This window comes from Cupressus sempervirens, chromosome 5 (genome assembly GCF_028749045.1).
Source record: "Cupressus sempervirens isolate cs-2001-9-10 chromosome 5, ASM2874904v1, whole genome shotgun sequence".
Classification (NCBI taxonomy): domain Eukaryota; kingdom Viridiplantae; phylum Streptophyta; class Pinopsida; order Cupressales; family Cupressaceae; genus Cupressus; species Cupressus sempervirens.
In genome coordinates this window covers 370,823,503-370,847,490 of record NC_143122.1, presented here as the reverse complement: position 1 = coordinate 370,847,490, position 23,988 = coordinate 370,823,503, and the positions used below count along the sequence as shown (strand labels likewise).

Below are 23,988 nucleotides of genomic sequence, written 5' to 3'. Positions count from 1 at the left end.
TCATTTTAAGGAAAATGTGTCACCAAACTTAGTAATCATGTTGAAATACAATCGACTATATTAATTCCCCTGTAGTTGTGATAATTTGATAGCAATTGTGTTGCAACATTATGCACAACTATTGCACTCATCTTTGAGCACTAAATCCACCTAAAAATATTAAAATACCAAAAATAAGGAAAGGCCTACTTAATGAGGGATCTGCATCTACATGTCATATGTAGATCTACACATGATAAGCTCAATGATCATGCTCTCTAGAATGCCAACCATAACCATATGTTCACTACTTTGCTCCTAGTGTTGCCTCCTCTTGAATTAATCAAAACTAAAACAAACAAAAATGAGAATTTGAATCCCTAAAAGTGGTATTTATATTTGAAATTTGACCTAAGGGGGATTCTCCATGCACCTTTTTAAACTGCTTGTTGTACGTTTTATCTTCTAAACCCCATAGATTTGATAAATGGTCATTGATTTTATAGTCAAGCATATAGAATCACATTGTGAACAAATCAAGCTCAAATTTCAAAAATTTCATTAAATTCTTTCGGGAGACACCATATCCCTTACTGAGTAGGATGTGACTTAAATTTTGCTTTGAAACAACAATCAAATTCTATTGTCTCAAAGAGAGGCAAAATGTAGAAATTGAAAGCTATCGACGACTTACAAGAAATATTTACCTTACTTTCTTTTGAATTAATTAAATACTTTTAATTATTTAATTAAACTAATATATCATAACTCAATTTAAAAATCCAAATTTTCCTCTCATCACACTTGCTAAACTTAAAAAAACATCCTAAACTTAAAAGCATACACAAATAGTTTAACTAAATACATGAACAATTATATGTTTCTAAATTAAACTTAGTTTACTTGTCAATTCTTCCCATAAAAATATGTTTGCATGTTCACTTTAAAAGATAACCCAAAATCAAATCTGCAATATTGAGCATTATATTCAACGAATATTTGATTATCGTCAAGACGTCTAGGGTTCAAATCCAGCAGGCAAGAGGACCACATAACAAACTCTCTCGTAGCTGTAAAAAAGCAGATAGGGTACCGTTGATAGGAAAAAAGTAGAGTACCATTAAATCATCTATTATAAATATGCGCAAATCACCCTCGAATTCACACAGTGAACATTTTCAGAGTTTTTCTTAGCATTGAGGAAACCCTAGTAGTTTGTCTCACGATTGAGAATAGCCCAAAACAGTTTTGGAGCTCTGTATTCAAAGTTGTAGAGATGGTTGGTTGATTAAATTCAGAACCCATGTCACTGATCAGAATGGAGAGGAAGTGTTTGAAGGGGTTTGTGGAAGGGGAAGAGAATGCGTGTGGAGGAATCCCCTCCCCTGCCTCTTTGGATGAGAGGGGGGAATTTATAGGGATTTTGGGGTTCAAAAGGGATGCAACTGGGGAAAGATTTTTACGTATCCTGCCTCATTAGAGCCATTAGCAAAGACATTGAAGGAGGATGGAGTGGTTTGTTAAGGGAAAGCAAAGGGCAGCCTTCTTAGAGAGGGATTTAGATAACGGAGTTGGGTTGGTGTGGAGAGAGGACACCTTATCTCCTGATCATATTGCTGAATTTTCATGTCCTTAATTTTTTGATGGCATGTTTAGAAAGTTCTGTTTACATCACATTTTATTTTTTTGGTCTTTTCTTCATCACTCTATGGCTTTTCTGGTTATCTTTTCTCGATGTTGTTTTATTGATTTTTTTGGGCATGGCCATGCCTCCTCTTTTTCTGTTTTGTTTGTGTTTTTTATGTTAATATGCTTGATATTTTTCTGTTCTTGTTTTTTAATGTGTGGATTGTTTTGAAAAAGTTTTATTTCTATTTTGAATGTCTTTATTTCTGGATGATGAATTTTATGGTAGCAGTGACGACAAGGAGGAGGAGGATGGAAGCAGAACTACACAAGCACCAACAAATATAGCAGGTACACACACTTGAATTTTAAACTGATTTGAATTTTAAACTGATTATTAATGTTTATGTTGTCAGCCTTTCATTTATTTAATTATGCTCTCAGATTAGAATTTGAAAAATCTAAAAGACTAAAATCTAATGTTTTATTTACCTTAATCAAATTAATTCTTCTACCCATAAAACTGTATAATACAGTGGTTAATCTGGTCACCGTATTTAAATTTATTAGAAATTAGTCACTTTATACAGTCTAACAGTGCATATAGATCAATCTGTAGTCTTATAATTTAATATTAAGAAAAATTAAGACTTGAGATTGCATTTAAATATAACTCACAATCTCATGTCTACAGAACCTGTATCATTCTCACACCCAAAAGTCCATATGAATCTTTCTTCACCGAATGTTTTAAATTCACTTTAAATTAAATGATTTTTGTGTGAATTTGGATTTTAAACCTCTCACTACCATATACAACTTAGCTTTAGCTTTCCATGTCTGCATATGATATGTAAAGTCTTTTCAAATCTCAACTAGGATGTCAATTTTGATGGATTGCAAAACTCAAGTCAATAATAGTTAGTTGAATTTTGGCTTGAAGTGTCCACATTTTTGTTAGATTGTGGTGACTGATCAGGAAAGTACTGTACATACTTCATAAATAGTGGGGTTCGAGGCAAATTTTTTTTTTTGGAAGTAGCCGACATGGTAGCCGACATATTATGGCCGACATATGGCCGACATGTTATAACCCTAAAGCGGTTTAATACTTGTATAAAAAGGGCTTAGGGTTGGGTATTTTTTATGTGTGGTGATACGAAATTAGTTCTTGCGGCGGTATTGAGCTGTAAGGGATTACGGATTGTAATCAAGTTGTAATCACTGGATTGTAATAAGATCGGACTTGCTGTTTGGTGGACGTAGCCCAGGGATTGGGTGAACCACGTTAAATCTTGGTGCCTTGTGTTCATTTCTGTGTGTTCTATTATTTTTCTGTTATTGGTTATATTTGCATGTATTTTTTATTTCTGTCTGTGGTTTATCCTAACAAGTGGTATCAGAGCCTAGTTGTTTCTCAGTTATCCTCTGCAGGAAAGTCTCACGGTTAAGTGGGAGTCTCACGGTTGAGTGGGAGCAATGGCAGATGATGGTAAGCTGAGGGTTGATAGGTTTAATGGGCAGAACTTCCAGTTATGGAAGATGCAAATGGAAGACTATTTATATCAGAAGGATTTATGGAAGCCGTTGGAAGGAAAAGCCAAGAATCAGGGAACTATGTCAGAGGCTGAATGGGATCTTTTGGACAGAAAGGCACTCGGAAGCATTCGGTTATGCTTGGCACCATCGGTGGCATTTAATATTACAAAAGCAAAGACGACAGAAGATTTGATGAAAACCCTAGCGACACTGTATGAAAAGCCCTCCGCTTCAAATAAGGTATTTCTCATGAAGCGTTTATTTAATATGAAAATGACAGAAGGTGGATCTGTTGTAGATCATTTAAATGAGTTTAATACTATTACTAGTCAATTATCTTTTGTGGGTATCAATTTTGATGAAGAAATTAGGGCTCTCTTGATTTTGTGTTCTTTGCCTGAAAGCTGGAATGGCTTGGTAATGGCGGTGAGTAATTCTGTTCCTGGATCTAGTACCCTAAAATATGATGATGTGATCGGTGTTATTTTAAGTGAGGAAACTCGTAGAAAATTCTCAGGTGGATCTACATCAAGAAGTGCTTTAAATGCACAAAGCAGGGGCAGAACGACTGAAAGAGGAAGTAACTCTGGAAATCGTGGGAAATCAAGAGGAAAGTCAAAGGGGAGGAGGTCTCAATCGAGAGGACCAAATGATTGCTGGTACTGTGGGAAACCAGGGCACAAAAAGAAAGATTGTTGGACTCGAAAGAAAAATGAAGGAGATAAATCAGATGGAGACAAAGAGGCAAATGTGGTAAGTAATAAATCCGAAGAGGATGCTTTGCTTCTGTCTTTAGAGAGTGTTGATGATTCATGGGTTTTAGATTCTGGTGCTTCTTTTCATGCTACACCTTATAGAGGTTATTTCATTGATTATGTCCAAGGGGATTTTGGGCTTGTTTATTTGGGGGATAATGAACCCTGTCAGATTGTTGGAAAGGGAAAAATTAAGATTAAGTTGCAGAATGGGAATCATTGGCTACTACATGAGGTAAGACATGTTCCAAAGCTGAGTAGGAATTTAATTTCAGTAGGGCAACTCGATGATGAGGGTTGTGTAATTACTTTTAATGATAAAAATTGGAAAGTTTCAAAAGGTTCCCTTGTAGTAGCAAAAGGTGTGAAAGTAGGCACCTTATATCTTTGTATATGTCATATTGTTCCTTCTACTTTGATTGTTTCAGAGAAAAATGAATATTCAGGAACAATTACTGCAGTTGAGCAGGGAGAACAAATAGCTGCTGTAGATTCTGATACAGCGCTGTGGCACAATAGACTTGGGCACATGAGTGAGAAAGGTATGAAAGTACTTCATTCAAGGAAAGTTTTACCAGGTCTAAAATGTGTGAATATGGATTTCTATGAAAGTTGTGTGTATGGAAAACAAAAGAGAGTGAGTTTTGTAAAGACAGGGAAGGAAAACAAAAAGGAGAAATTAGAGCTTGTGCATACAGATGTATGGGGACCGACTCAGGTATCTTCCCTTGGTGGCTCTCATTATTATGTTACATTTATTGATGACGCAACTAGAAAAGTATGGGTTTATTTCCTTAGATAGAAATCTGATGTATTTCAAACTTTTAAAAAATGGAAATGCTTGGTTGAAAATGAGACTGGTAAGAAATTAAAATGTCTCAGATCTGATAATGGTGGTGAGTATTGCAGTCATGAATTTGAAGATTATTGCTCCACTAATGGTATTCATAGACAAAAAACTGTTCCAAGGACTCCACAGAAAAATGGAGTGGCTGAACGCATGAACAGGACTATAATGGAGCGCGCAAGGAGCATGAGGTTGCATGCTGGGTTGCCCTTACACATGTGGGCGGAGGCTATCAATACTGCAGTATATTTGATTAATAGAGGTCCCTCTACTCCTTTGGGTTGTGGTATTCCAGAGGAAGCATGGACTGGTAAGAAGGTGAGTTATTCTTTTCTCAAGACCTTCGGTTGTGAAGCTTTTGCTCATATAGACTTTGAAAATAGAACCAAGCTAGACGCGAAATCAAAGAAATGTGTCTTTGTTGGATATGACATTAATGAATTTGGCTATAGGCTTTGGGATTTTGAAAATCATAAAATTATAAGAAGCCGGGATGTCATATTCAATGAAAAAGTGTTGTACAAAGATTTGTTGCAGCAACATGAGAAGAAAGAAGATGATTATGTAGTGCTGGATGATACTCCAAAAGCTGATGTTCCAGCCATTCCTCATGATGTGCAACAACTGCAACAACAAATACCACACACACCAGTGAATGTTAGACGGTCAACAAGGCCAATTAGACCTCCACAAAGGTTTTCTCCCTCTTTGTATTCTATTTTACTTACTGATGCTGGTGAACCTGAAAGTTATGATGAAGCTGTGCAGGTGGATACTAAGATTCAGTGGGAGTCTGCAATGAATGATGAAATGGACTCTTTGCTGAAAAATAAGACATGAGATTTGTGCAAGTTGCCTGCAGGTAAAAAGGCTTTACAGAATAAATGGGTTTACAGGTTGAAAGAAGAGGAAGGAGGTAAGAAAAGATTTAAGGCCAGGTTAGTTGTAAAAGGATTTGCACAGAAAAAGGGAATTGATTTTGATGAGATATTTTCTTCTGTTGTTAAAATGACTTCTATTCGTACTGTTTTAAGTCTTGTGGCTACTGAAGATTTGCATTTAGAGCAGATGGATGTTAAAACAGCCTTTCTTCATGGTGATTTGGATGAAGAAATATATATGGCTCAGCCACAGGGTTTTGAGGTCAAAGGTAAGGAGAACTTAGTGTGCAAATTGAAGAAAAGTTTATATGGCCTGAAGCAAGCACCTCGGCAATGGTATCTGAAATTTGACAGTTTTATGCATGAGCATGGATATAACAGGTGTCATTCAGATTACTGTGTTTATTTTAAGAGGTTGGATGATGATAGCTACATTATTTTATGTCTATATGTTGATGATATGCTTATAGCTGGGTCTAACATGCATCATATTAAGGGGCTAAAATGCCAGTTAGCACATGCATTTTCTATGAAGGATTTGGGGGCAGCAAAACAAATCCTTGGTATGAAGATTTGCAGAGATAGGAAAAATAGAACATTGATGCTATCTCAAGCTGATTATGTTGAGAAGGTGTTGCAACGTTTCTCTATGGAGAATGCTAAAGCTGTCAGCACACCTTTACCTGGTCATTTGAAATTGACTAAGGAGATGTGTCCCAAGACATAGGAAGAGGAGGATAAGATCTCCAAGGTACCCTATGCTTCAGCTGTAGGAAGTTTGATGTATGCTATGGTATGCACTAGGCCAGATATTGCACATGCAGTGGGAGTCGTTAGCAGGTATATGAGTCATCCAGATTTTGAGCATTGGAATGCTGTCAAGTGGATTCTCAGATATTTGAGAGGAACATCCAATAAGTGTTTACACTTTGGGGGCTCTACTACTGATTTACAGGGCTATGTTGACTCAGATTTGGCTGGGGATATTGATACCAGGCAGAGTACTACAGGTTATGTCTTTACTGTTGGTGGGGCAGCCGTGAGCTGGGTTTCTAGGCTACATAAGATTAATGCTCTCTCCACTACAGAGGCAGAGTATGTTGCTGCTATAGAGGCAGCCAAAGAGATGATATGGCTTCAGTTCTTCTTGGAAGAATTGGGACATCCTCAGAAAGATAATTATTTGTTCACAGATAGTTAGAGTGCCATTCATCTTGCTAAGAATTCAGCTCTGCATTCTAAGACCAAACACATACAGTTGCGGTACCATTTCATTCGGTCAGTTTTGGAGGATGGACAGTTAAAGCTGGAGAAGATACATACCAATGAAAATCCAGCAGATATGTTGACAAAAGTTGTCAAAAGGGAGAAGTTGAACTCCTCTTCAGCTTCAATTGGTCTTTTAGACTAAATGTACAGTATTTATGAAGTATGTACAGTACTTTCCTGATCAGTCACCACAATCTAACAATCTCCCACTTGGAGACTGATCAGGCTCCACACTAAACAACAATCTCCCACTTAGAGACTGATCCTGTAGCAATACAACTACCGCATGGGGCTCCCACTGGATCAAACCACCCTGGACTCTGCTGTTCTTTTATTCACATTTAGTCTAAAAGACCAATTGAAGCTGAAGAGGGGAAGTAGCCGACATGGTAGCCGACATATTATGGCCGACATATGGCCGACATGTTATAACCCTAAAGCGGTTTAATACTTGTATAAAAAGGGCTTAGGGTTGGGTATTTTTTATGTGTGGTGATACGAAATTAGTTCTTGCGGCGGTATTGAGCTGTAAGGGATTACGGATTGTAATCAGGTTGTAATCACTGGATTGTAATAAGATCGAACTTGCTGTTTGGTGGACGTAGCCTAGGGATTGGGTGAACCACGTTAAATCTTGGTGCCTTGTGTTCATTTCTGTGTGTTCTATTATTTTTCTGTTATTGGTTATATTTGCATGTATTTTTTATTTCTGTCCGTGGTTTATCCTAACAATTTTATCTGGGTAACAGTTAGCTGAACATACAATCCAACTGTATACATCACAAGGGTTATTCAGATTCCCTACACCTTACTTTAGTTTTAATTATTGTCTATGACCTATTAAACCATGTTACTTTGGGTCGGGGAATATTCATCATAGATTTTTTAACTTTTCATTCTTTTTTTAACAAGTTGACTTTTGCTTTTCGTTGTTCAGCCATCTTGATTCAAGGTTTGGGTATATATATCTCATGGGCATTATTTAGTTTCACCACACCTTATTGCCATTTTGATTTGGGGTTGACGTCACAGGAATTATTTAGAAGTAAATTTTGGTGGTTTATTTTCACAATTTATGTGGTTTGAATTGTTATTTTGATTTTGGGGGTGTTCAAAATATAGCCAAAGAAAAGACTGCATGTGCTAGATCTGAAAATCTCTGGCAGGATATATTAGTTTTATCAAATCTTCTATAGAGTTTTTTTTACTGTGGGCAACAGACCAATTTGTAAATATAGAACCTTGATTGTTGTAGCTATTTTATTATGAAGTTTAAATGTCCTTTACAATCAAGCTTAGGGACAAACTTTAAATAACAGATGCTGTGCAGTTCTCATAACAGAATTTTCAATAGGATTATATTATAGATTCATTCTTTTGTGAGAAAATATTCTAATGCTCTGTACCTTGGAAAAGTTTCTTTCCATGCCAAAAATCCATTGATTCTTTGTCTGAAAAGTTTTTTACATGAATAACCTTTGTTTAAGTTACTTCAAGGACCTCCATAGATTGTTATTGACGAGATCTATAATCAACTTGATCATATAGAATCACGTATGACAATTGTGAGGCCTCACCCAATCCGTCATAGTACCAATGAGATAATTGTATTACGGTGATTTTTAATCCTATGTATTGATACACTTCTAAGACTGTAGGGTTATGTTATCTGCATTTTGATGATCCGCAATTACTTCTACATATTATGACCTAATGGATGCATTTAATGATTCTATTCATGTTTTAAGCTATTGGCATTTCTTTAATAGAAATTGAATGGTAGAAATGCTTGTAATGTAAGAATGTAATGTTTAAGTGGAAATTAGAGTTAAAAAATAAATAAATTTTGTTATGCATTGAGACCTAACCCGCATACCTAGGAATTCAATAGTTGTGGATTCAACATCTTGTCACAATGATAAAAATAGACTATGAAGCTATTCATAATATTAAATTGACCATGTTATGATAAGTAAAGTTTGATGTTATAGTATTTTGAGCATTTTACATGGAAATTATTAGAAAAAGTAATTTAATTAAAAAGAATGAAGTATGGAACTCAAATGTCGAATGTGATATGTAAGTTTGATATTTTAATATTTTGAAGGTTATATTTGAAATGATTAAGAAAGGGAAAGTTAATTTGAGATGATGAAATATATGCAAGTCTAATGTTGAATGAGATAAAGATTATTTCACTTAGGTACTTATTGTTTACATGATTTTCTTGGACTACTGATGCTTGAATTTAGTGTGCAGGAATTTGACCATGGGTTTAAAGGGGAATTAAGGCTCAAACTACTACAAACATGACATAGCCAAGGTTGAATCAATGGAAAAGATTCAAACCTCATTGTAATGTGTTTTATTTTGTATATGTAAATTTATATGTGTATAATAGCTTAGTTCATGCATTATTGGAGTTAAGTCACTTTTAATGTAATGTGTTGTTTTGTGTGTGTCATTTGACACTTGTGTTGTCCATGTAGAGATGCCATGTCATTCAAGGATTGACAAGAAGTAACCTAACCTAAACCTAACCCCAATGTTGTACCCAAGTTAACCTCACATAGAAAAAAAATGCCATGAGGAGTTTCAATCAAAGGAAATTCGAATTTGGACTTGGCTAGGGTTTTTAGGGGTCATTAGATGGTCCCTAAGTGTCTTTTAGGTGAAAATAAGTTACCCATATGATAGTACATCATGTTAGGGACCTATTTTTGATCATGTGAGTGCCTAGATAGCCTAGGGAGCCCCTTTACCCATGCATTCTTCCATCAATTCGAATTTGGAGTTGTCATATCCATGTTCCCACTTAGTCAAAAATAGAAAAGTTGGAGGAGACAAGTTTGTAAGAAGTAGTGGCTTAGTGTTTTTGCTAAAATAAGTTAGTGAGAAGGCTTTATTAGAGGGTCTTGGCCAAACTAGTGGGGTGTCTACCCACTCTCTAATTTTAGAGACTGTTAGGTTTTGGAGGGAGATTAAGGGAGCTCTACTACAACTATCCTTACCATAGCATGGACCAAGGTTGGTGTCTCAAAACTTGTTTCTTTCTCATTCTTGCTTTTAGCATGGTTAAACAAATTTGCAAGTGTGAGAGTTCATTAATAGAGTATGCATTTGCATTGTAAATCTTGTGATATGGATTTTTGGGTATTGTGTGAAAGTGTGGTGTTCTTGTTGTATTATGAGCATTGATCATGTATTGTGACAATGTGAGAATGTGTGATGTTCTTGTAAATTTCTTGGTTCACCTTCTTGGTTTTGTTTTTGTTGGAATGGAAAGTGAATGTGTTTTGTGCTTTTGGAGATCCTTTCTTGGTTTTGTTTTGTTGTTCATCATTTGTTTTGTTGTTGTTCTTGTTTGAATGTGAGTGTCGATTGTGATTATGGGTGTGAAGGCTTCACTCACCCTTGGGAGGGCAGAGAAGCCTTGGGTGAAGGGCATAAGTTGGGCTTGACATTGCAGGTGAGAAAGAAAATTTAGTTTTTACCTCATGATGAGGTTGTTATTATGGAGCATGGGCTCCTTCATGGCCATGAATCTTGTTGTTTGGGAGGTACAAGGAGGTTTGGTGGATGAGGAGAAGATGGTTGTTTTGAAGGCGTTGAGAGGCAATGCAGTGGTAATATGTTGTTTATGTTGTGGTGGCCTTGAGAGGCAAAATGTATTGGCAATATGATATTTATGAATTTCTCCTCCTTGAAGAGCCCACCTTCACCCAATGTTTTATGATTCCAATGGTGAATCATTGTGCAAGCCATGGGAGGGTGTTGATTGTGTTTTGTGTTGTGTCTTCATGCAAAATTTTGTGATGTATGTCTGGAACCCGATTTGAGCCTTGTTCCCCTAGCGCGGGGGTGGTCTCTTTGGAGGCCTATGGTTGGGTGGAAAGCACCCATGGTCCTTGTTGTTTTCCTTGTGATGCATTTGCAGATTTGTGCCCAAGGGAGCAATGGAAATGGCTTGACGATCTTGCAGATTGATGTTTGGATGAGAAAACTTGATATTGTGCCCCCCAATCGTGAAGGAGGATTCACTAGCTTGTCCATGTTCTCAATGATCATGATGATCAGTGTTCATGTCTTTCAATGATCATGTTTCATATGATTTCGAAAGGTCTCATGTTGTCTCTTTGTGATGAAAGGGGATTGTATCATTACTATCTAATGTATATGTAGAGAAAATAATTGAAAATGTTGTATATGTATCTTACTTGTTAAGAAATGATCAGTTGAAGCTTCATGAGTTATGGAAGAGCTAGTAGGAGATATTATTTTGGCATCATATATTGTGTTTGTAAAAGTATAGTTTCTTTTGTTTTGTTTTGTATTGGGCTATAAAAAAAAATCTCCATTTTGTGTATACTACTGTGGGGTATGAGTTCATGGGAGAAACGAAAGTAATTTGAAGGTTCTGCTAACTATTTGCATTATAAGACTCTATCTTTATGTTCTTAGTTTCAATGAGAATACTTGATTATCTTCTCAGTCATATATGAGAGAGTTTCATGTTTAGAAACAATCATAATTATATTTTGAATAATAGTTGTAAGATGCATTCACTTATGGTAGATCATGCAAAAGATAGTAGATTTGACTCTCAAGTTATAAAACACAATGGATATTGATATAATTCAATGGAGAATTATATTCAATGCCTTAATCATCTATTGGTATTAGCACTAATACTCAATGCTATGCTTAGTTTCCATGTCACCAAACCTTGAGTAAGAGTCAAAACAAATAATAATAATAATAATAACTAAGATGCAAATATGGGTGAACAATAAGTTAAATCTGGAAGTGTGCATTTTACTTCTCTAGAAATTGTATGAGTATGAAAAAAAAATAAAACCCCTGCCTATTACAGACTAATATAATATTCAGTAGAATATTCCTTAGCATCTCTTCATTTAGATAAGACAATAAAATAATAATGGTTATAAAAGATAATAGGCTAGCATCAACTGCTTGAAAATATAGTTCATAAACATTTCGTGACTCAAACTTGTGAAGACAAGTCACGAATTTATAAGTACTTAAAAAGAAACTAACACACTGACCCATGCAAGGATCAGACCACACGAGTAGAAGGGAAGTAGAAAATTTTAAATGTTATATTTTCCTCCCTTGTCCAAATCGACCCCATACCATAAAGCACAAATCTTCAAAAGAATATATATTATAATGTTTTTTTTTTTCCCTTAGCCCAAAGCTGTCCGTACTTACTCCTGTATTGGAAAGAGAGACATTTTAATAAAATAAAATTTATAAACTAAGATTGCATAGGTTCATACATGCGATTTGGTCTTGAAATAAGGGAACTCACATGACTCCTACCCTACCTCTACCCCTCATTACCTAGCGATTATCTACAGATGAGAGAATGTTTAAAAGTGAAACTATGATAAGACTTGGAGGATGTGGGGTTCCCCACCACCACCCTGGCGTCAACAACCCATCTCTAAGCCTTGGAAGACACGTGATGCAGGATGTCCCCACTGACATAGGATAGACCCCCCATAAATTCGTTACCTACCTTGAAAGAAAAATAAAACATAACTTTTATACCATGCTGCAAGGGCTAAGTTTGGCACCTATTATCCTTTGAGGCTAAGGAAGTCAAACATGTTTGCCAAAAAGATGACCCCACTATCCTCTTAGATGCCATCTCTTGGGAAATGATAAGATCCGTTTTAGTTTGGTTTGAAAAGTGCAGGATGTAATGACTCGAGATTTGCAAGTTAGAATCCGCTTGGAATGAGGGAAGGAGTAAATTGTGTGTTGAAACATGACCCAAGTCAGCATCATGACACCTTGGTATTAGAGTTGTCTTGCCCTTATGAATATGCCTTGGTTTTGAGAAAAGATAGATTATTATTGTCTAAAATTTTCGCTAGAGGAGGAGATGTGGGCGCATTTTCAGCATCCCATCACCCTATCATGTGTCAGGGTCTCCACACAAGATATCTCCTTTCCAGTAAATCATTAGTGAGCTTTCGGGTCAAGAAGAAGTGCAGATCCAAACTAAACCTTCCCATCTTGGCGCCTGCATCTTCCATAGCATTGAAGGTCGTCCCACCTCGGTAAGACCGCTAGGGCAAGTTGGTTGATGTCACCTTGGAAGGGGAGTGTGTTTTTAGATAGGTAGTTATAGTTGTTCTTTTAATTTATTTAAATTATTTAATCATTTGGGCAAAGTGTGTCTTTTTCAGTGTAAATTTTATTAATGTATAGGGGGGCAATATTAATGTCTTAAAAAGATTATGCGGTGATGATTTGTGAGTAAGTGTATCTTAAGTAGGATTATATTATTTAAGAGTGATATGTTAGTGTCATTTGGATTAGTTATTAAATTTTTAAAAAGATTATTATAATTAATAAATAATTTTAGCAAGCTAGTCAATAATGCATAATCACTAAGTTAACATTTTGGTTAGAGTATATTAATGATAAAATACTGTTTAGGTAGGTATGTGTATGCAAGAAAAAGAATATCATAGGATATATCCGGTATTTAATTATATTATAAAATTTGACGTATCACTATCTTATGTAGAGATAGCCTCTCATACTTATGTAATGTTATGGATATAGCACCATCAAGTATAAGTCCATGAAGAATTGTTGGAAAGATATTGGTATTGTTATATTGAACGTTGAGGTATTCCTTAGGAAGCAAAAATAAAAAAATAAAAATTGTTGTGTTATTCTTGTCAGTAAATTTTGGGCATGACAACAATGAATTTGAAGTAGCTTGATGTAAAAATAGATTGGTTGATAGAATCATTCTTGGCATGATTAAGTTGTAAAGAAATGCCTTTAAGTATTACCCACAACTGCAAATTGTTTCAAATTTTAAATAGTTTGACGCATAGGAGAATATGCCTTATTGTTGGCAGCAGTAGAACCTATGTTACCCAGCAATGTGTTTCCGGCGTCCCCACATCCCCCCGTCCTGAAAACTCGGAAACTTCTGGAAACCTTTCCCTTGGCTGTCCTATAAAATTAATGTTTCAGTTTTGATAATTTGTTTGATTTCCACTCTCATGTGAACTCTAAAGTTAAATTATTTAACACAAACATTATATGTTAAGGTTCTATAATTTATATAAGCATGCGTTATCCATGTTTTTATATGAATATTTAAAATTTCCCTGTATATTTTATACTTTTTATATAGCTGTTCCAACTGCCGTCCCCTGCCGTCCCCTGTTCCGAGAAAAAAAAATCCATCCCGAAAACCCATTTCCCTGTCCCCACGTCCCCCCATCCCGGAAACCTAGGGTAACATAGAGTAGAACTGTACCTGGAATGTAGAAATTGGCAATTTTTTGTTGAATTATAGTTGAAATTGTGAAATAAAAATATTTAAGATCCAAACCAGAATTATTTTCTTTATCATTTTATCTGATTGAATGGAAAGAGGAAAATCTCTTTTATATGCGTAATTGCCATAGGCCTCATTGGAGGACTCCAGTTACTTGGCAAGGCATCCAATATAGGAGATTATGTGAAACAAGGTGGAGAACCAGGATGGATAAAGTAGAAAATCATTGAGTTTGAATATAGGAGTTGAAGTCTTTTTTTTTTTTTTTTAATTTTTTTTTTTTTTGGTCAGTAAGTGACAATCCTTAGAGGGAGAAAAATGTAATATTTTGGATAAGAGATATCTACAATAAATCATTGTACAGCTAGGTTGAATGATAAAATTATGAATACAAGACTTTTGCACGCATTCGAATATTTTAGACCTTGCTATATATTTCAAGCTATGGCAAGTGCATTCACAATACTGAGATGAAAGAAGTTTTATATAATCCAGTTCTTCAGCTCAATTTTTCCAACAAAACTCACTCTGCTTATTTGGAATTTCATGCCCCCTTTTACGTTTGGATGTCATTTATTACCCAGGATATTGAAAAACTTGAAACCATTTCATATTCCTATTCCCATTATAAATTACAGTAGTAGACAAATTGCTTCTACTGTCACATGTAATGCATAGTATGGGGATCATATTGAGGCTTGTTGACGTATACGAGGCTCCAATTATTGTGAAGGAAGTTTTCATTAGCTAGGACTCTTTAATCATACAAACGTACGTTCAATAGTGACCAACCGTATAGTTGAAGGTGTAGACAAATCGGGAGTGATAGTTCTATGAATGATTGCAATCATTAAATTTATGATTGATTTCTCATTATGGAAGACATACATATTTTAGCAATTGTGTACCAGGTGCAGGGATCATGACTTTTGGTTCTAACGTGCATATGAGAGAGGTGATAAAGCACATCATAAAAATAGATGAAGACATTTAAGGTAATAACTTAATATCAATGGAACAAAAGCAAGTCATTTGTTTGTTTGACTTTAGAATATACAATTGATTTTTGTGATATTATGATGGTAGTTGTTTAGGGTCGAACAACACAACTTGTAGCGTGGGTATTGATATCTCAACCTTTTTTGGTATTATTTTTACCATTTACTAGTAAATCCTGTGTTCAATCTTTACAATTTGTAATACTGCAATTTGTTTTTGTACATATATACTAGAAAACTTAAATCCCCAATATTGGTTTTATGTCAAATTTTTTACTTACCACTTTTCAATATCCAAGCAATCTGTGTAACGGCATACAATGTTTTTCAAGAAATTTTGATTTGAATTCAATCTTTAATTTTTTTTTACTGAAGTTTTTATCTTATCTTATACTTTTGTTTTTACTGTTGCAGTATTAAAGATAAGGATGATTATGGGAAAATGACAAAGATAATCTGAAGTCCAATAAACAGTAAGTGCCCTTTTCTATTTGCTCAAGAACTTGATAAGTTTTCTTGTATATCACATGTTAAACCACCTCTTCAAAGTTACTGCAAAATTGGAGAAGAAAATTTAAAAGGAAGACATTTGTACTTATCTCAGAATACATACCATGCAAGTAGAAAGTAAATAACTGTAAGATTCTGTCTGCTTGGTGCACATTACAAGTAGTATACTACATTCCCTAGTTGCTAATATTTAGTTTTACCGCCTGAAATCAAAGGCCAGGCCATTCAAGTATATCTGACATTGGAAGCAAAGGATTATACCTCTCTTCTTTACTACTTAGTTGTGTACTTATTCAAGAAGATGTTTTACAAGTTCTTCAAATTAAAATCACTCAGAATGCACTGAGAATATGTATATGAGATTATTTTCAATAACTTCATGCTGAAGTTTCAAATTATGTACTTCTTGAGGAGGCCTGATGGTAAAGGCACATGTACTCCATATGGTGAAAGCATTTGTGGTCTATTAGTATGGAACCAATGATGGATAGTAATGGAAAAATCGATTCCTCTGTGGTACTACTAATGTTCTGCAAAGCAAAAAATTGGTGTTTCACTTGGCAGTAACCTGAAAAACTACGACTACCAAACATGGTTATTTTTTACAGATTAAATGGTCTCTTTATCTCCTACAATTATAGTCTTTACTTTTTCATCAATCCCTACTTTTAGTCCAACCAACTTCTTTGCATTCACAAAAAATGTGGTCTTAAATAGAGCTGTTCTACAATGAATTAGTTATTCTTTACACAAGACACTTAAGCAATTTCCTGTTCAAATCAGTATTTTAGCTCCTCAAATTTTTACCAGCTGCGAGCTACAATTCAAAATTAATGGGAGTAGTAAACGCTCTGTTATTTCAGTTAACCAATTGGGTAGGTATACATAAATCAGAATCTGATGTCTTTCAAGTGTCATTTCCTTGTGGGTAATATTTATAGTTTCCATATAGCTAGGTCATTGTTTATAGTTTTCACATAGCTAGGTTATGTTTATTGTTTCTTATGTTCAATTCTTGCGTCTTATTTATAAGAGTTAATCCCCACCTTCAATGAGACTCGTAGAAGTAGTGCTATACAGTCTACGGCGTTTGTGCCATTGTTGATCACCTGCATTTCCCTTGGCTTTCTGTAATGTCTCTTTACTGATTTTTTTATGATATTTTCAGCCTCAAATCAGAACTTTTAAAATCAAACAACCAATATTACAAAGATCTGCCAATTTCCCAATAAAACCCAAATCGGGTATGTCCAAATTAGTGCCAAAAACTTCACAACTTCACAAATTATTAATAAATCTGAAAATGGACATTTTTACAGAAATTTCAGCAGCATAACAGCCTACAAAATGACATTTCCAGATTTGTATAGCCTTTACACAACAGCTCACAAATGTAGGGCAAAACTATGCTCAACCGGGCTCCCGAAATTAACACAAAAATGCCCGGAAACACCACAAAACACTCATAAACTATCTCAGAAGTTTAATCACGACCCAATACATATATTCAGCTCTATTTTAACATCATAAAGTCTGAAATACAACAGCAAACCAAACTGATATGAAACACTCAGCTGAAAACCCAAACTCAAACCAAAAACAACCCTGAAAACACCCAAATCGGCACTATTCAGCACAAAGACAAACTCTGTATGAGCATGCACATGGAATGACTTCAAACTCCCGTCCTTAGCTTTATTGGAAACCTACAAACTCCCGTTCTTGGGTCTCCTTCTCCACAGGTTTGACAGCCTCTGAAGAACAACAAAAAAATTAGCAAGAATCAAGATGTAGAATGAGCCCAAAATGCTTCCAAACCCCTTTTAAAGAGGGCATAACCCTAACTCACGTCCAAGAGGGGTTAATAAAATATAATTTAATAATAATTTTTATTTATTAGTCCATTGGTTTCCAAAGATTAGCCCCTTTTTTCGAAATTTCACCTTTTTGGAGCCTACCTGCCTTAACAAAGTTTATTTTTTTTCAATTATTTGAATAGGGGACATGACAAGTCCTCCCCTCCCAAATATTGCTTGTCCTCAAGCAATGAAGGTTGGAATTCTCAAGAATATGTGCTCCTTCCCAAGTTGCATCCTCTAGTGGTAATCCTTTCCATTTGACCAAGTGCTCTATGATGCTCCTATTTCTCAACCTTTTCTCTCTTGTATCCAAAATCTCTTATGGTATCAAAACTAATTTCCCTTCATTATCAAGAGGTGGTAATTCTGTAGATACTATGGTTTGCTGGCCTAGAACCTTCTTTAAGCAAGATACATGAAAAATATTATGTATTTTGCTGTTTGGTGGGAGCTCCAATTCATAAGCTACCTCTCCTACCTTCTTGATGATTTTATAAGGCCCATAGAACCTTGGCTTGAGTTTCTCTGCCCCACTTTTCTTCAAGGTGCTTTGCTTATATGGCTGCAACCTAACAAATACCAAATCTCCCACCTCAAAAGATCTTTCAATCCTTTTCCTGTCAGCATATATCTTTTTTTGGTTTTGTGCATGTTGTAGATTATCCTTGAGGGACCTTATTATGTCTTGGCTTTGCTTGATGAAATCACTTGCTGCGGGTACTCTGCTATCAGAAAGTATTAGATCAACAAAAGAAAGGGCATCATAACCATAAAGAGCACGAAAATGAGGCATACCAATAGACATGTGATGAGATGTATTGTAACAATACTCCCCTAGGTGTAACCATTTCACCCAAGCATGTTGTTGATTTGAAACATAGTTCCTCAAATATTCTTCTATCCATTTATTAACTATCTATGTTTGTCCATCTATTTGAGGGTGATAGCTAGTACTGGGAGTGAGTTCAGTTCCTGCTAAATGAAAGAGCTCCTTCTAAAAAGAGCTGAGGAATCTACTGTCCCGGTCACTAACAATGTTTCTAGGCAAACCATGTAATCTAAAAATTTTCTTGAAGAACAATTCGGCCACTTGTGATGCCTTGAAATCAGATGTGATAGGAAAGAAATGTGCATACTTAGTTAGTCTATCTACCACCATATATATGCAATCCTTACCTTGAACCTTGGGCAACCCAGTGATGAAATCCATGGAAATACTTTCCCATTTTTGTTCGGGAATAGGAAGTGGCTGCAACAACCCTGCAGGAAAATTTTGCTCACTCTTGCTTTGTTGGCATACCATACATTCCTTAATGTGTTTAAGGACATCCTCCTTCATACCCTTCCATGAAAACCGCTCTCAAATTTGCCTGTATGTCTTGAAGTATCCCTGGTGACCAGCCAAAGGTGTGTCATGAAAGGCCCTCAATATCCTCTCTTTAGTTTTTGACCCTGGCACTAATAAGATCCCATTCTTGTAATAAATCAATTCATCAACAACCTTGTACCTGTTATCATCCACTAACTTATCCAAAATCTTGGTGGCAAATGAATCTTTAGCATACTCTAAAATTATGGAGACTTTCCAATCAGCAGAGATAGATGATAAGGAACACAAAGTGGGCTTTCTTGAGAGAGCATCAACAACCACATTATTCTTTCCTTTCATGTATTCAATATCAAAATCATAAGCTTGCAATTTGCTTACCCATTTTTGTTGACGATCATTCAAATCCCTTTGGTTCAAGAAGAACCTGAGGCTATTATGGTCTGTCTTTACAATGAATCTCCCACATACCAAATATTGTCTAAACTTATGAAGTGCATGTATGATTGCCAACATTTCCTTATCATAGATGGAGTACCCTTTCTCTGATTGATTTAATTTTCGACTCTCAAATGTTATTGGATGTCCCCTTTGAGTTAGGACAGCCCCTATACCTTCTCCCGAAGCATCACATTCAACAACAAAAGGTAAAGAGAAATCTGGAATTGCAAGCACAGGGCATGAACTCATTACCTCTTTAAGCTTATCAAATATTTTTTGTGCCTCTTCTATCCAAATAAAAGCTCCTTTCTTTGTCAAATCAGTCAAAGGGGCAGCAAGCTGAGAAAATCCCTTGGCAAATCTCCTATAGTAGCTACACAACCCGAAGAAACCTCTCAATTGTGTAAGATTAGTGGGTGGAGGCCAATCCAAAATTGCCTGGATTTTTTGTTGATTAACCTGTACTCCTTTAGAGCTTATAATATGTCCCAAATATAGGATCTCTATCAAACCAAACTCACATTTAGATAGCTTAGCATAGAAGGATTTCTGCTTCAAGATTCCCAAAACAGTGTCTATGTGCTTTAGATGCTCTTCCCATGTTTTACTGTATATCAAGATATCATCAAAAAATACCAAAACAAATTTTCGAAGATGCTGACTGAATACCTTATTCATACAAGATTGGAATGTTGCAGGTGCATTAGTGAGTCCAAATGGCATAACAAGAAATTCAAAGTGCCCATAGTGACATCTGAAAGCAGTCTTTTCCACATCTTCACTCCTCATTCGGATTTGATGGTAGCCTGATCTTAAGTCAATTTTTGAGAAGTATACAACACCATGTAACTCATCAATGAGTTCATCTATGCGTGGTATGGGATACCTATTTTTTATGGTCTTCTTGTTTAGAGCCCTGTAGTCTATACACATTCTCATTGTACCATCCTTTTTCTTGACAAGTACCACAGATGATGCAAATGGACTAGAGCTAGGCCTTATGAATCCCATGTCCAGGAGTTCTTTAATAGTTTTTTCAATTTCTTCCTTATAACCTCTTGGATGGCGGTATGGGGTTGTTATAACTGGTTTGGCACCCTGTTCTAACTCTATAACATGCTCAAAACCTTTATCTGGTGGTAATCCTGGAGGCAAATCATTGAAAACTATACTATGCTTATCAAGAATATTTTGAATTTCAAAATGGAAATTACCTTGATTCTTTGGAGAGCTTGTTGGTTGGATTATGACTCCTGCTGCCCATGTTACTTGTCCTCTTCGAAAAGTCCTCTCCATCCTCTTTGCAGAGACCGCCTTAGGTGCTCCATTCGATAACCCTCTCAATATGACTTCTTTCCCATTGGAATGAAATTTAAACTCCATAGTTTGATGGTTTATGAAATAGCCTCCGATAGAGTGCAACCATTTAACACCCAATACAAGATTTGTCTCCCCAATACCAACTGCATAGAAGTCATCACATAACTCATAATCTCCTAAGGTCATCTTGAGTTGTTTCACCACCCGTGTGCAAGGCATAGTGAATCCGTCAGCTACAGTAACATTGAATCCCTCAAAATCTTCTGCTTTAAGCCCTCTTTTCATGACAAATCCCTCATCAATAAAATTGTGAGTTGCCCCACTATCAAGAAGAATAGTCAGCCTTTGCCCTGCTAGTACCCCTCGAATTCGAAAGGGATGGTATCTTGGGACTACTGATAATGCTGCTAAAGTGCCATCCTTGCTGATTTCTTTTACTTTCTCTTCTTCTACCTCCTCCTTAGTATCATGAAATTCCTCATGCTCATCTGAATCAGATTCTGAAGCAACTTCAATATAGTGCACTTGACCTTTCTCCAAACATCTGTGTCCTGGAACCCATGGTTCTCTACAAGTAAAACAAAGCTTTTTCATTCGTAATTCACTCCTAGTCTCTTCATCTACCTTCTTTTTTGCCACATTTGTCACATCTTTTGGTGGTAGTGTTGGGAAAGTCTTTTTCTGAAAATTTCCCTTATGTTGCCAAAGATTTGGGGGTTTTTGATTAGTGATTGATTTCATAGGCACGCAAGTTTCAAGTTGCAAGCTTCTTTTGATAGCTTCCTGTAAGGTTGAGGGTGAGAAAGCCTTAACCAAACCCTTAGCAGAATCTTCTAAACCATCAAGAAAAAGATAAACGATCCTCTTTTCACTCATATCAGGTACCATAACAGCCACTTTTTGAAATTCTTCTATATACTCATTAACTGATTTGGTTTGCTTCAACTTTGACAATTCTTTAAAGTACTCTTCATCATCCTTGAGGTCAAATCTATCTATCACCCTTTGATTGAAATCTTCAAATGTAGTTACCTGATCATGACCTTTAGTAGTCATTCCATGATACCACCAATCATAGGCTGCATCTTCCAAGTGTAGACTTGCAAATTGAATAGCATCACTCTCTTTCATGGGGTTAAGTGTGAAGAAAGTTTGTAATTTTTGTAGCCATGCTCTAGCTGAAATTTTATTTGTTCCATCAAAAGTAGGTGCTGTAAAATTTCTTATTTTATTTTTGAGCTCTCTTCCCCTTGTGTCATGCTCCCTCCTGTTCTCTTTCTTGGGCATCAAAGCGTTCATCATATCCACATATTCTCTAAAAGGAACTGAACTATGAAAGTCATCATCTAAGCCATTGTAAGTAGCTCTTAATGTAATCAAATTACCTATAACCTCTTCCACTGGATTAATGGCTGGATTTGGTACTGGTGGCTCATCTGTAGGCAAGAAAATAGATTTGGTTGATTTAGATGGTGTGAATCTCCCATTTTTTGGCTCCTCTGAAGTGCTCCCTTTCTCATTAATAGATGCAATTCCTTGTAATTTTTCCGTCAATATTCGCAAAGCCTCTCTAGTTTCTGCCAAACCATCCACTGTTTGCTTCTGAGTATTTTGGATGTCTTGGAAGAATTTCTTTGCCATCTCATCTGGATCAGCCATACCTTTTTCTTCCTTGGATTTTGTACTTTTGCTTTCAACTGAGGGTTTGATCAAAATTTATTTATTCTTTTCTCACTGCAAATATCTTTTTTCTCTTTCACTTAGTTGCATGCAATCATAAAATATGACATGCAAGATCTGGGTAGTTATCAAAACTTGACATGCAAGATCTGGGTAGTTGTTAAAACTGACATGCAACTTCTACAAACCCTCAGGCTGGCAAGATCACGGCTCTGATACCACTGTAATGTCCCTTTACTGATTTTTTAATGATATTTCCAGCCTCAAATCAGAACTTTTAAAATCAAACAACCAATATTACAAAGATCTGCCAATTTTTCAATAAAACCCAAATCGGGTATGTCCAAATTAGTGCCAAAAACTTCACAACTTCACAAATTATTAATAAATCTGAAAATAGACATTTTTACAAAATTTCAGCAGCATAATAGCCTACAAAATGACATTTCCAGATTTGTATAGCCTTTACACAACAACTCACAAATGTAGGGCAAAACTATGCTCAACCGGGCTCTCGAAATTAACACAAAAATGCTCGGAAACACCACAAAACACTCATAAACTATCTCAGAAGTTTAATCACGACCCAATACATATATTCAGCTCTATTTTAACATCATAAAGTCTGAAATACAGCAGCAAACCAAACTGATATGAAACACTCAGCTGAAAACCCAAACTCAAACCAAAAACAACCCCGAAAACATCCAAATCGGCACTATTCAGCACAAAGGCAAACTCTGTATGAGCATGCACATGAAATGGATTCAAAATACCGTCCTTAGGCTTACTGGAAACTTGCAAACTCTCGTTCTTGGGTCTCCTTCTCCACAGGTTTGGCAGCCTCTGAAGAACAACAAGAAAATTAGCAAGAATCAAGATGTAGAATGAGCCCAAAATGCCTCCAAACCCCTTTTAAAGAGGGCATAACCCTAACTCACGTCCAAGAGGGGTTAATAAAATATAATTTAATAATAATTTTTATTTATTAGTCCATTGGTTTCCAAAGATTAGACTCTTTTTCCGAAATTTCACCTTTTTGGAGCTTGCCTGCCTTAACAAAGTTTATTTATTTTTAATTATTTGAATAGGGGACATGACACTTTCCCAGCACAAGATTTCACCTTATTGGTGTTTGCAAGGTTACCAAACACCCATTTGTAGTTGTAATAAAATTAGGTGCAAGTCATTTTTATATAATAATTCATAACTCAATAAACTTTCTCTATGATTTCAGGAAATGAGACACACTTTGATCAAGTGTGCAAAATCGGAGATCTGGTTAAAACGTTCAGTGTGTGCTATAGGTAGATAGCATTCTGGTTAAAATGTTCATAAATAGTATACCTTTCTCATGTCCGTGGAGTGATGTTTGGACTGCAGAGTAATGTTAAGAGCTTATCAATTATTAGGTATTGGAGTCAATATAGTAGATTTTAATATTACTGTTGAACTAGTTTTGTATCATTTGTTGAATTTAGTCAACTTATGTGTAAATGGATACATGAATATATATGTTTAATTTAGAAAAGTTGGGAGGGGTTGAATTTGCCCCCTCCTCTAAGGCTGGAGAGAATGATCAGTGTAGTGTTTACGTATTTTTAAAAAAATATTTTTTATTGCA

General features: G+C 35.8%; 1 long non-coding RNA gene across 2 annotated transcripts; it reads left to right on the top strand.

Annotated features, from left to right (window-relative positions):
* The first annotated feature begins 944 nt into the window (after positions 1–944).
* On the top strand, positions 945–23,988 carry LOC149556291 (uncharacterized). 2 transcript variants are annotated; one of them, XR_016364657.1, is made up of 4 exons: positions 945–1,956; positions 15,141–15,224; positions 15,642–15,700; positions 23,602–23,988. It is a non-coding gene; the product is annotated as an uncharacterized LOC149556291 (long non-coding RNA). The 2 variants fall into 2 exon arrangements; XR_016364658.1 differs by lacking the exon at positions 15,141–15,224.